This window comes from Lepidochelys olivacea (genome assembly GCF_965140295.1).
Source record: "Lepidochelys olivacea isolate rLepOli2 genome assembly, chromosome: 3".
NCBI classification, from domain to species: domain Eukaryota; kingdom Metazoa; phylum Chordata; order Testudines; family Cheloniidae; genus Lepidochelys; species Lepidochelys olivacea.
The window spans coordinates 137,948,925-137,962,691 of record NC_140413.1 but is presented as its reverse complement, the minus strand read 5'-3'; positions in this window follow the sequence as shown (position 1 = coordinate 137,962,691).

The window sequence follows — 13,767 nt, the reverse complement described above, 5'->3', positions numbered from 1 at the left end:
CTAGAACTTTTAAAAATTGGAGGGAAAACTTCCCCTTTGTCTGTCTGTTGCTCTCCCTGGAGAGGAGGCACACAGCAGCAATGCTGTAAGAAGCCTGCACCAGGTACGAAAAATAATCAAATCATACCTAGAAATTACTTATTTGAAATCCCAGATATATAAGTAGATCAGGAAGATGTGATCAGGTTTATCTCTTTTATTTTTGTAAGGCTTGTGGACTCCTCTATGCTAACCCCAGATGCTTTTGTTTTGCTTGTAACCATCAACTGGACCTCAAGAGAGCTATCTTTGATGCTTAATTCTTGTAATTGTTTTTTTAAATCGAGCGAAAAGCCTAAGTTCCAAATGTATTTTCTTCTTTTTGGTTTTTAATAAAATTTACATTTTTTTAAGAACAGGATTGGATTTTTGTGTCCTAAGAGGTTTGTGCATATGTTGTTTAATTAGCTGGTGGCAACAGCTGATTTCCTTTGTTTTGTTTCTCAGCTCTTCCCTGGAGAGGGGGTATGTGAAAGGGCTTGAGGGTACCACCATAGGGTACCCCAAGTGTGCCTTCCTAGGTCCAAAGGGGTTTTTTTTGCACTAGGGTGGTGGCAGCATCTACCCATCCAAGGTCAGAGAGAAGCTGTAACCTTGGGAGTTTAATACAAGCCTGGAGTGACCAGTATTCATTTTTAGAATCCTTGCCGTGCCAGAGTGGGGAATCAGCCTTGATGAGATGTTTGTGAGGAAAATGGACAAACGGATGATCAAGCTTGCCAGTATTGGTGGAGCATAGATGAGGGCAGTGGGAGCAGTGGCTTGATAAGATATGAGAGCATATGAGCAGGAAGGGGACATGTTGCATAGGCATTTAACTATTTTAGGTGATGAAATGGTAACCAGTGAAGGAACTCAAAGACAAGGGTAACTATCACATTCTGGGGTGCAATCCAGACTAGTGAGGCATCCTCCTCTGCAATTGTGGGTGCCTCACAAAGCTTTGCTTCAGTAGCTTCAAACCTGGGACCCTCAGAAACCAGCTTGCAGGTCACACTGAGTATTCCTTTATAGCTGCAGCCTACTAACTTGCATGAGCCTTAGGTACCACTTGCAGGGTGACCCCAACACACACTCATTCCTGGATTTTCCCTAAAAAACATATGCTATACACTCTCCAGTCCTCTAGTTGACAGTTCATATACTATACATTAGCTTCATACGTTGGCAACATATGTCTAACAGTTTGCTACCTTAACTGGAGTTAAACAATTTAGTTAAAACACAACACTGGATCAGTTCTGATTAAAGAATAGAACAAGTTTATTTAACTGCAAAGAGAGAGATTTTAAGTGAGTACAAGTGTCAGGCATTAAAGTAAAAAATGGTTACAAGAGAAAAAGATTAAATGCTTTCTGGTAACTAAAACTTAACAAGCTAGACTTAGTTTAAAGTAAAATCCCGTACCACATATTCCCAGTACCAGGACTGACCAAATTTTCAGGTCAGAATCCCTCCTAAAGGATGGTTCCTTTGTCTTCTCAGGGGTGAGAGAGAGAGAGAGAATATACCTAGAGTTCAGAGTAACAGCCGTGTTAGTCTGTATTCGCAAAAAGAAAAGGAGTACTTGTGGCACCTTAGAGACTAACCAATTTATTTGAGCATGAGCTTTCGTGAGCTACAGCTTACTTCATAAGATGCATACCGTGGAAACTGCAGCAGACTTTATATACACACAGAGAATATGAAACAATACCTCCTCCCACCCCACTGTCCTGCTGGTAATAGCTTATCTAAAGTGATCATCAGGTTGGGCCATTTCCAGCACAAATCCAGGTTTTCTCACCCTCAACCCCCCCACACAAATTCACTATCCTGCTTGTGATAGCCCATCCAAAGTGACAACTCTTTACACAATGTGCATGATAATCAAGTTGGGCCATTTCCTGCACAAATCCAGGTTCTCTCACTCCCTCATCCCCCTCCCAAAAACCACACACACAAACTCACTATCCTGCTGGTAATAGCTCATCCAAAGTGACCACTCTCCCTACAATGTGCATGATAATCAAGGTGGGCCATTTCCAGCACAAATCCAGGTTTTCTCACACACACACCCCCCACCCCCAAACACACACAAACTCACTCTCCTGCTGGTAATAGTTCATCCAAACTGACCACTCTCCAAGTTTAAATCCAAGTTAAACCAGAACATCTGGGGGGGGTGGGTAGGAAAAAACAAGGGGAAATAGGCTACCTTGCATAATGACTTAGCCACTCCCAGTCTCTATTTAAGCCTAAATTAATAGTATCCAATTTGCAAATGAATTCCAATTCAGCAGTTTCTCGCTGGAGTCTGGATTTGAAGTTTTTTTGTTTTAAGATAGCGACCTTCATGTCTGTGATTGCGTGACCAGAGAGATTGAAGTGTTCTCCGACTGGTTTATGAATGTTATAATTCTTGACATCTGATTTGTGTCGATTTATTCTTTTACGTAGAGACTGTCCAGTTTGACCAATGTACATGGCAGAGGGGCATTGCTGGCACATGATGGCATATATCACATTGGTGGATGTGCAGGTGAACGAGCCTCTGATAGTGTGGCTGATGTTATTAGGCCCTGTGATGGTGTCCCCTGAATAGATATGTGGGCACAATTGGCAACGGGCTTTGTTGCAAGGATAAGTTCCTGGGTTAGTGGTTCTTACCCCCCCCCATCCCGAACTTGTCCGGTAAACATATTTCAGTTGTTACTTAAGCTTGTATTCATAACTTCACATATAATGTTGACATGTACATTTCACCATGATATTGACCAGTGAGTTATTCATTTTCAAATACCTCATAAGGCATATTTTGTACAAAAGATTATTACAATAGTGTGTGGGGTCTGAATACAAGGGTGCTTTCGGTCACAGTGACATGCCCAGAAAAGCAGGACATGAAGATATTAAAAGTGGTGTTTTGATTGACCTGAGTGAGGCAAGTTGGGTGACACGAAGACCAGAGGTTGCAATAACCAAAGCCTACAGGACAAGAGTTTCCACTGTATGGCCAAAGAGAAAATGCTGGTTCATACAGAAGATGAGGAAGCAACAACATTTGGACATGGGTGCCCAGATACATCATTAATGATAGAAATGGCTATTTTAGAAAGACGTCATCTAGAAATAAGTTTAACTTAAACTGAGTCAAAAGCAAAAGAATTCAGAGTGTGCTGGGTCCAATGCAACTTTAAAAAAAACCAAAACACGACTAAGGCTAGGGTAGCTCTATTGAAGCCCAGGATTTATAATAGTTTGAGGTTAGAATGTACTTGCTTCTCAGACACAAGGAAGTGTACTAAAATACCACTAAGACTTTAGAACGCTTCACCAAACTGTGAATTATGCAAGGTAGCCTATTTCCCCTTGTTTTTTCCTCCCCCCCTCCCCCCCGGATGTTCTGGTTTAACTTGGATTTAAACTTTGAGAGTGGTCAGTTTGGATGAGCTATTGCCAGCAGGAAAGTGAGTTTGTGTGTGTATGGAGGTGGGGGGGGCGAGAAGGCCTGGATTTGTGCTGGGGGTGGCCCACCTTGATTATCATGCGCATTGTGGGGAGAGTGGTCACTTTGGATGAACTATTGCCAGCGCGATAGTGAGTTTGTGTGTGTGGTTTTTGGGAGGGGGGTGGGGGGGTGAAAGAACCTGGATTTGTGCAGGAAATGGCCCAACTTGATTGTCATGCACATTGTGTGGAGAGTTGTCACTTTGGATGGGCTATCACCAGCAGGAGAGTGAATTTATGTGGGGGGGGTGGAGGGCGAGAAAACCTGGATTTGTGCTGGAAATGGCCCAACTTGATGATCACTTTAGATAAGCTATTACCAGCAGGACGGTGGGGTGGGAGGAGGTATTGTTTCATATTCTCTGTGTGTATATAAAGTCTGCTGCAGTTTCCACGGTATGCATCCGATGAAGTGTGCTGTAGCTCACGAAAGCTCATGCTCAAATAAATTGGTTAGTCTCTAAGGTGCCACAAGTACTCCTTTTCTTTTCACCAAACTGTGATGTTATCATGATAAACAGGACGGGCTATAGAGTTCCAACTCTAATTCAGAATTTACTGTATATTCTCTACTACATGGATGTGGTTAGGGTGTGAGCCTGGCACTTATGTGACAGGTTCAAATCTCTTCACCACCAAAAATTTCCTAGGTGACTTCAGGCAAGTCACTTTACTTTATCTGTGCCTCAGTTTCCTATCTGCAAAATGTGGATATTAACATTGTAGGGATATTAACATTATAGGGATATTGTGAGGATAAATACATTAAAGAATGTTAGGCACTCAGACACTACAATAAAGGGGTACATGTAAGTATCTCAGATAAGATAAATCAAGCCCAAGAACCAGTTAAATGATACATCTTTTAGACAGACAGCCATTCTTGATTTAAGAAATACAAGTGATGATGATTTTACCATTTCCCTCATTAATCTTAGATGTATAATATTGTTATAACATAGGCTTTATTATATAATTATTATAGTTATAAGAAAAAGCTTCCTTTAAATATGTAATAAAATGTCATCTACCTGCATTGACATTCTAAAAGCTCCAAACCTATCAACTGTGTAAATATATAGGATGTGAGAGACAAAAGTTGAGTGAGGTAATATCTTTTAATGGACAGACTTCTGTAGGTGTAAAAGAAACTTTTGAGCTACACAGAGCTCTTCTTCAGGTCTGGAAAAAGTAATCCAAGTGTCACAGCTAAATACAAGGTGGGACAGGTTATGCATAAAGAGTTAACACATTGCAGGAGACAATTTAAAGTGAAGTGGGCAATTAATACCTCTACAGTTACAGGATGAAGGAGAAGTAGTAGGTTACAAATTGTTGTAATGAGCCATAAAAGCAGTGTCTCTACTGAGCCCATGATTCTTGGTGTCTAGCAGAGTTAGTAAAGTTCCCAGGCTCGTCTCTTGAAAGTTTTTGTGCAAGATTCCTTTGAGCACTAGGACTGAGAGATCCAATATGGAGTGGTAGCTTTGTGATGGTGTTCGCCCACAGGTGATAGGTAGTTTTTGTCTTTTATCATTTTTCATGTGAGTTCATTTGAAAGGTGATTGTCTGGTTTCACCCAGATAGTAGTAGTTGGGGCATTTGATGCACTAGATGAGGTTTACCACATGTTGTGACAGGTATGTGTGGGATCCATGGATTTTGAAAGGTGGGTTGTGGGGCATGTTGATCATTACAGCAGCGGTTGTATATCTGCAGGTTTTGCATCTGTTGTTATGGCAGTCTGGTGCCACCTTGAGTTGGTGTGTCCCGGTCTGTGGGGAGCTTGCTTCTGATGATTCGTTTGGCAAGGCTGGGAAGTTGTTTGAAGGCCAAAAGAGGGGGGTCAGGAAAGTCAGGATGTTGTCCCCATTAAGTATGGGTTATAATTGTTTGTTGATACTCTGTATGGGTCCCAATGTGGGGGAGGGTAGGTGACAACTAGGGGTGTGTGGTTGGTGATTTTCTGTTTTTTTCCATATTGAAGCAGGTTCTCTTCAGGTATTGGGTAGCTCATTTCATGACATGATCCACTTATCTAGCAGAATGTCTTTGTTTGGCAAAAGTGGTTTTAAGTGTGTTAAATGTGTGTCCTGGACCATCTCCTCAGAGCATATTTTGTGGCACCTGAGAGTCTGGCTGTAGATAAGATTTGTTGGTGTCTGGGGTGGAGGCAAGTATGGTGATCCGTGGGTTTCCTGTATAGAATTGTATATATGGGATATGTCAGCATCAGACTGTTAATCTTTCAGAGCCAGTGAGATGCTAGTTCAATTGTGCGGATGTTGTTTTTCAAACAAAACATTGTAGAAATGTTTCCTTGACATCAGTGTCTGAAATGCCTTTGAACCCTTATGAAGCTATTGAATACATAATGATTCATACTTTGAAATAAATTCCATTGCAATGGCTCTTTCCTATAAAAATGGTCAGAGAATCAGAACAAGGAACTCATTCACACCTTAATTGTGAGATACAGCTATTGGCCTTTTATTGGTTCCTGTACAGATGAGTCGGGGAGCCCTGGGGGTAGGGGGAGGGAGAAACAGGCTCCTATAAGTTTCAGTCTGAGCCTTTGAAGTAAAATGTTTTGCTTACAGCTCATGAAAATAAATGCTCTTCAATAATAAGCCATTTAAAATATTATCGGACTACTCTAAGATATACAAAAAAGACTTTTTACTAAAGATGTAAAAAGTGTACCTGGATAGATCATTGTGCTATTACTTTATGCCAAGATTTATCCAAAAACTTATAAAACTTGCAAAATTGTAACTTCCTGAAATAAATAGGTTAGAAGAGAAACAGAAAATGTCCCTTACCTATACCAAAGCAAACAGGATGAAATAATAAAACTACTTTTACAATTCAGAGCAACCATTATACCATAAAATTATTTTCCCCTCAAAACTCACTATCTGGTTTTTCTGAACTATTTAACTGAATTCTCCAAGAAGTTTTCTACACTTTTTGACCTTAGAAGTGCTGTGCTTTGAGGTATTTTTACTACTTTTCTAAACACACACATACACTAAATCAGATTTGGGAGTAATTTATTTTTCTTTTACATTGACATTGATGTATCCAGTGAACGTTTAATAACTAGGATTTCAGTGATATCAAACTTTTCTATGTAGTTTTACTAAAAGGAGCTACAAAGCCAGCAAGGCTGGGGGGCGGGGGGGGGGGGGAAGGTAATGAGCTGTAGTTAAAAATTACTGATCTTCAGTGGCTACCAACTTCATAAAAGCTGGTTAGAGGGCCTAAAACATTTTCCAGAGAGGTCTGAATAACTGCAGTTTTCCAGCTTTATTATATATTGTTTCAAATTTGTAATAAGACATTTTCCCCTTAAGAGTTCCTTTGATTTTCATTAATATCAAGGGGTATTTTTGTGTACATATTCAGGAGCCAGCACCATGATGCTTCAGAGTAGCAGCCGTATTAGTCTGTATCTGCAAAAAGAAAAGGAGTACTTGTGACACCTTAGAGACTAACAAATTCATTTGCAGCGTGTCTATAGCTCCCAATTCAGTTCCACAGTAAGTGATTGCATAAAATATAAGCAGAGAACAAAAATAAATTAAATGAGTTAAGGGTTTGCAAAAGTTGTCAGGCTCTTTGCTCTGCATACTAAAGATTTCTCTTTTAGCTAGATATTGACTTGGGCTGTGTGCATGCATATGGTTAAAAGGATGTAGGTATTCCTTGCATGATACTGACCTCCACTGTAAAACACTTTGTGAATGTAAGAGCGAGGTATTATTATTATATTCTATGCAGCCTATCTGGACTTTAGACCCTGGCACACGGAGGTAAGCAGCCACAATCTTACAATCTCAGTGTTGCCAACTCTTGCAATTTGATAGTGAGTCCCACTAAATTTGCCCCTCCCCCCCCCTTAAAGCCCCAAGCTTCTAGAGTCATATGAGAATTTAAGCCTTCATCAATAAATAAGCAAAAAATGAAATTCCTATCCCTCATCTTTGCAGAGAAAATGCTGAATGTGGAACTGGACACAGTACTCCAGTTGAGGCCTAATCAGAGTGGATACAGCGGAAGAATTACTTCTTGTGTCTTGCTTACAACAAGAAGTAAGGATGGATGTTTGCTGTTTTTGCAACAGTGTTACACTGTTGACTCATAGTTAGCTCGTGGTCCACTTTCACCCCCAGATCCCTTTCTGCAGTAGTTCTTTCTAGGCATTCATTTCCCATTTTGTATGTGTGTAGCTGATTGCGTCTTCCTAAATGGAACACATTGCATTTGTCCTTATTGAATTTCATCCTATTTACTTCAGACCATTTCTCCACTTTATCCAGATGTTTTGAATTTTAATCCTATCCTCCAAAGCACTTGCAACCCCGCCCAGCTTGGTATCATCCGCAAACTTTATAAGTGTACTTTTTATGCCATTATCTAAATCATCCAAGTCAACTTGAGGATATGAATAGGTGCCCCTCTCCTTTGGAGAGAATAAATTCCAAAGACAAGGGACTCACCAGGAGATTGCCTGCCAGCGGCTTCCTGTATTACAAACTGAAGTATCTGTCATTAGTTTGCCACCTCTGATTGTACCTATGGCAATATAGCACACAGAGAGACAGTCTTGCAAGGAGGCAGGTGTTGTGTTGTGTATTGGGACTTCTTTCAGTAAGACAAACAACACCATCCAGAATCCAAAAGGCAGTCAGAGCAGACCATGACGGACCAGTGTTGTGTTCTGGTAACATATTCTACTTAACAAGCAGACCACAGCATTCTGCACTAGTTTTGGCTTACAAATGGGTTTAAGATGTTGTCATAGGTCAGACATATAATGAGGAATGAGTTGTTACTAACATCAGATATGGAATCTGTTCAGCTCTATAGCAAATAGAATATAACTGCACAAGGCACTATACTCTCAAACACGCACTGCAGTTCAGAATATTCTCTCCCTCTCTCTCTCTCTCACACACACACGAGATTTGTTAGCCAAAACAAATTTGTGATTACACACTCCCACCCCCATCCTGCAAATGTCAGAAAATCATACGCACGAACCTCAATTTTTTTAAAGAAAAGTCTGTGCTTGAAAGATTTTAAACTAAGAAATATGAAGATAAATTGGTTTTAGGAACTTGTGACAGGACTTTGCCTGAGAAATTTGATTAGCCTTTTAAAGCTTAGAAAGTAAACTTCTCTGCTCCTATGGTACTTACCTTCTATAATGTTCTGATACGGCAACAGAACTGAATGATCTGGTTTTCTAGCAGGTTTTAGCCCACATGAATATAAGGACAAAAATGATTACTCCTTCAAAGAAACTACATTAACAAAAATACACCACTGAGCACTTAAATAGAAAACACATTTGAGAAATTAACGCAGCCTGATTTGCCAGTGAGAATTCTCTGCAGGCCAGCTATTTAACAGGCAGTGAAATATCCTCTCTGGCATCATCAGAAGTGTTATTGACAGGCATAAGCAGGATTTTCACACTTTTATACAAGAAGAAAAAAATGGTAAATATTGAAGTCCCGTAATACTTCATACGTTGTGACTAACTACTTCCTTTCCACAACATAATGCTGGTAAGTGTAAATATACACCTGATATTGGGCATCAAATAGGTAATTTTACAATGCAGATCTCTGCTCCCAGACATTGCCATTCAGTGAATGATAGTTTAGCTAGGCAACTTTTTCTCCCTCCACATGGAAAAACTGGAGTATGTTTATCTCCATAGTTAAATATTGAATAGCTGCTCTGTTTTTATAAGAGGAATGAGTTTTCTGTACCTTTTTTTTTTTTGGTAAGTTATTTGTCTGTAAATCTAAAGTCAGCTGATTCAGCTTTGATTTTAGTCATCCTGTAAAATGCACTACAAGTTTACTAATCAGGAAATATTCAGAAATATGACTTTTCAAACCAATAAATTAAGCAGAACACTTTGGGATTCAATGTAATTTTTGATTACTTCTCTATCTATGAGCTACACGCACATCTCACCAACCACAGCCTCTTCTCCTTTCATTGAATATGCAAAGGACCATCAATGCCAGATTATCAGTAAAAATAGGGGCTGATGCCAAAATGTCAGACACAAAGGCTGGATCTGAACTTTGACTTCTGTAATGGTTCAAATCAGATCTGAATTTTGGAGGTCGAAATCTAGTTTCTAATCCCAGTTTTCACAAATTTGGAGGCTTGGAATTTGATGCACTATACAGAGACGTTTGATTTGCAAACTCCTATCTAAATTGGTGTAGAAGATGACGGTTTTGGTTCAGACTCATGTCCAAATAAAATATGTATGTTAAGATCCAAGTCTCTGCTCTATAAAGTAGTGTGCTCAGTACATGGTATAATGTGATCTCTAGTTTGGTTTGAAGTTCTCTGTTTGACAAGGTGATATTCTTCATTGCAGCAACCATCAAATGTCATTACACTCCCCAGACAACAGATTTTTTACCTGTTCAATTTTTTTTCCATCCACTTATAACTTTGCATCTATTGTCCAGTTTCCTACCTTCATAATCTTGGTTTTCTCTGCATTTATATTAAATAAATTAAATTTATATTAATTTTTTCAAGCTTCCCTTTCTACCTCTGATGTAAAGGCAATCATTCCATTCCACATCATGCTTAGTGTAAATCAATATCATCAGCAAAGTCAAAATTTTGTAACTCATTTCTGCTAACCTATTTTACGCTATCCATGCAACCTTTCGTTGCCCATTTCCTCACCCACTCTATTGTTAGTGCAAAGAATAACTGGTGTAACACAGTCTCAATACTGAATCACTCACCAAGACTTGTATCTGGCAGATCAACATCCATCAGATAAACTCATTAGTAGGTTGATCAGCTTGTCTGGTATCCCATAGCTTCCAGCAATATTCTACAGGGTCTCTCTGTGGACTGTAAGAAAGCATGCAATAAAGTTGGTTAAGATGGGGTTTTGCCAAGCAGTAGCTTTTTCTATTAAAAAAAAAGCTTTGTCAAAGAGTGAACATCACAACATGATCTACTTGAACAGAACCCAGCTTCTTGCTCTTGTAATATTTCATCCACTACTGCCTTCATTCTATTCAGCATAATGTTAGCCAATACTTTGCTTGGGATTGATAGCCGTACAATACCTGTCTTTCATGCGTGAGTGAGATCACTCTTTCTGAGCAATGCCACAATGATACCATCTTTCCAGTATTGTGGCACTTGTTCTATCACCTACATTTAATGTTTTTAAGCTGTTCACTCTGAATTTCTCCTCCTAACTTTAGTACCTCTGCTTTAATTTTGTCAGTCCCAGGAGCATTGCCCTCTTTGAGGTCTTTAATGGCTGATTTAATTCATTTGTTATAAGTCCCTCCATTTCTAACTTTAGCACAGGCATTTCTTTTGAACCGGTGCATGATTGTAGGCTCTGGACAACTTAATATGGAATGGAAATATCCCTTCCATCATATAACTTGTTCTTCATGCATTTTCAATATCTGTCCATGACAGTCCCTGATGGGTATCACCTATGACAGTCTGGTTCTTCCAGAGTCATCCTTCACTGTTCTATAGAGCTACTTGAAGTCTCTCCTCAGTGCAGCTTCTTCTGCCTTTGCAGTCTTGTCCCTAACCCAGGCATTTCTATCTTGCCTGTGTCTCCTCTTTATTTTTGTGTGTGTGCCTTTCTCTATACCTTGCACCTGTTTCTAAGAGTTCAACCTATATGTGGCAGGGCACACTTGTTCCTGCCTACTTTCTAGCCCACAAACATCTGAGACCTTCTGGTAAAAATGACTTATGCAGCTTATTTACAGTATTCTTTCCTACTATCTTTACAGACTATGCATGATCATATCAACAGTACCTTAGAGCCCTCAGCTCCTGAGCCAAGGAAGGGAGAGGTTGCTGTGGTTGCCTGCCCACCTGTCCCTCTTTCTCCCCTACCCTCTTTCCCACAACTTTCCTATGCCTTTTGTACCCTTTTTGGCTAATGGAGTTCATTAGTTTTTAAAACTCTCTTCAGCCCATCTCAATCTCTCTCTTCAGCACAGTTTCCATAGTCATGTGTGCTCTGGGGCAATTAACTGGAGTTGCAGTGATCAGGGTGCTGGCTCAGCTGCTGTTGCCCAGTACTCTGTCACACTGTCTTGTGCTGTTCCTTTTTTGCCTTCAGAGCTTTCCACTCATCAGTTGCTGACCATGTTCCAGATGCAATCCATACTTCTTTCTTCCACCCTCTTCACTGGCCCACTACTTCTTCTGATGTTCCAACTATCATCTTCTTCTAGTTTGATAATCTGTCTTCCAGAATTTCATCACGCTTGTCCTGTAAAACTCTGGAATAGTTACTAAATGCAATCTGATCAGTGTTTCTTTATCTTTGAACTTCTCTACTGCTATAATACTTTTTTTGGTCCCTCTCTGTGGCCACTAAAAGATAACGATCTGAGCCAGCATCTGCTCCTGCGCTGTGTCTGACATTTAGTAAAGAAGGTGTCCATCTCTTAGATATAATCACATGGTCTACTATTTGTTTAATGGTTGCACTGTCTGGTGATCTCCATATGACCTTGTGAATCCTTTTGGGCTAGAAGAGTCTTTGACCTATCTTTAGGGTGTTTTGTGCCAAAGATTCAAGAGCCATCCACCATAAGTTTGGATGCCTTCTACTGCCTTGCCCATGACTTCATACCAGCCAGTAGAGTTGTTGCCAATTTGTGCGTTGAAGTCACCTATCATCAACTTGATGTCATAGTTAGGCATATTATCCAATACTTGCTGTACCTGTTCATAAAATGTATCCTTTTGACTTTTCACAAGACAATTTTATAGAGGAAAATGTTTCTCCTCTGTATCTTTGTAAATACTTTACATTTTTATTTTCTGTATCTTTATATAACTAGCTCTAATAGTCAAAATTGCCAGGATAAGCAGAGGAATAAAGTCTTATTGTATTGCAATCATTTATGATCTCATGCATAAGTTGGAATAATTATAGTCTTTAGGAAGAAATATTCTGTCTCACCCTGAGACCCTTCTTGCAAGCTATGAAACATGTTTACATGAAGCACATTACAAGGGGTGCTAGATTTTTGTTGTTGCTGCCCACCACAAAGTCTAGTAGAGAAGATAAAGAGAAGAGAAGCTGCTTCAGCTTAGTGCTGGAGGCATTTTGGACTATTGTTGGTGATCTGATTGGCTGAAATATATGTGCAAACATATATCCTCAAGGGCATGATGTAACCAGGGGTAAAATTTGGCCATGTGTATAGGACAGCAGGCTGCTATTTTGCCCTCCAGAACTTGAGCTGTTTGGAAGGCAGATGTAGTCATACCTGTAGCCAAGGGAAGAAGGTTAACGTCTTCACTTCCAGTCTCTGAAAAGAGTCTACACACCCTGTTCACCTTAGTGATCTGTTTCCTAGTATGATTTCTGACTTGAATTGTGTTTGCCACTCCTGTTGCAGCAACCATGTCAATATTTGTTAGGGGGCTTATTCCTTCACCCACTTACTTCCCTGGTCCTTCTCGCATGAACAGAGAGCAACAATACCTGAAGTCCAAAGGTGCAAACAATTCGATGTTTATTGGGGTGAACTTCCAGCAAGCATGATTCCAGTTTCCTTCCTTAGTGTCCCCCTTCCTAGCTCTGACACCACAGAGCCTTACACCTGTGTCCCTGTTCCCATTCCTGCCCTTAGCCAAATATGATTCCAATTTCCCCACCCCCATTCCCTGTTCCCATTTCCCCCTTTAGCAAAACATGATTCCAATTTCCCCACCCCCATTCCCTATTCCCATTTCCCCCCCACCCCCCCATACTTCCTGATTGACTGCAGACTATATAGTAAAACTTGAGTTCTGCTTAGCTATACCAATCATTTTACTGAAATTTAACTAACCAATCCTAACATATTGTAACATGATTATGTAACCAATTATATCCCACCACCTTAATTAGTTTACACCCAGCAAAATTAATTATACAGCAGACAGGAACAATCACAGAACCAGACAGAGATCATGCAGATAAGCAATAGGGAAGTGGGGACTACAGTGATAGAACAAACACAGAAATGAGGATTTCACATCCCCGCTGTTGATAAGTGAGTTCTTGCCAGACAGGATGCTATCAAACTAAGTTTCCTTTTACATCTTCTAGGCACTTCCCCTTCTCTGGAGGTGATAAGCACTATCAGGACAGGATTGTATTCCTAAAAGCCCAATAGCACCTTCTTTCAATGTGACTAGTTT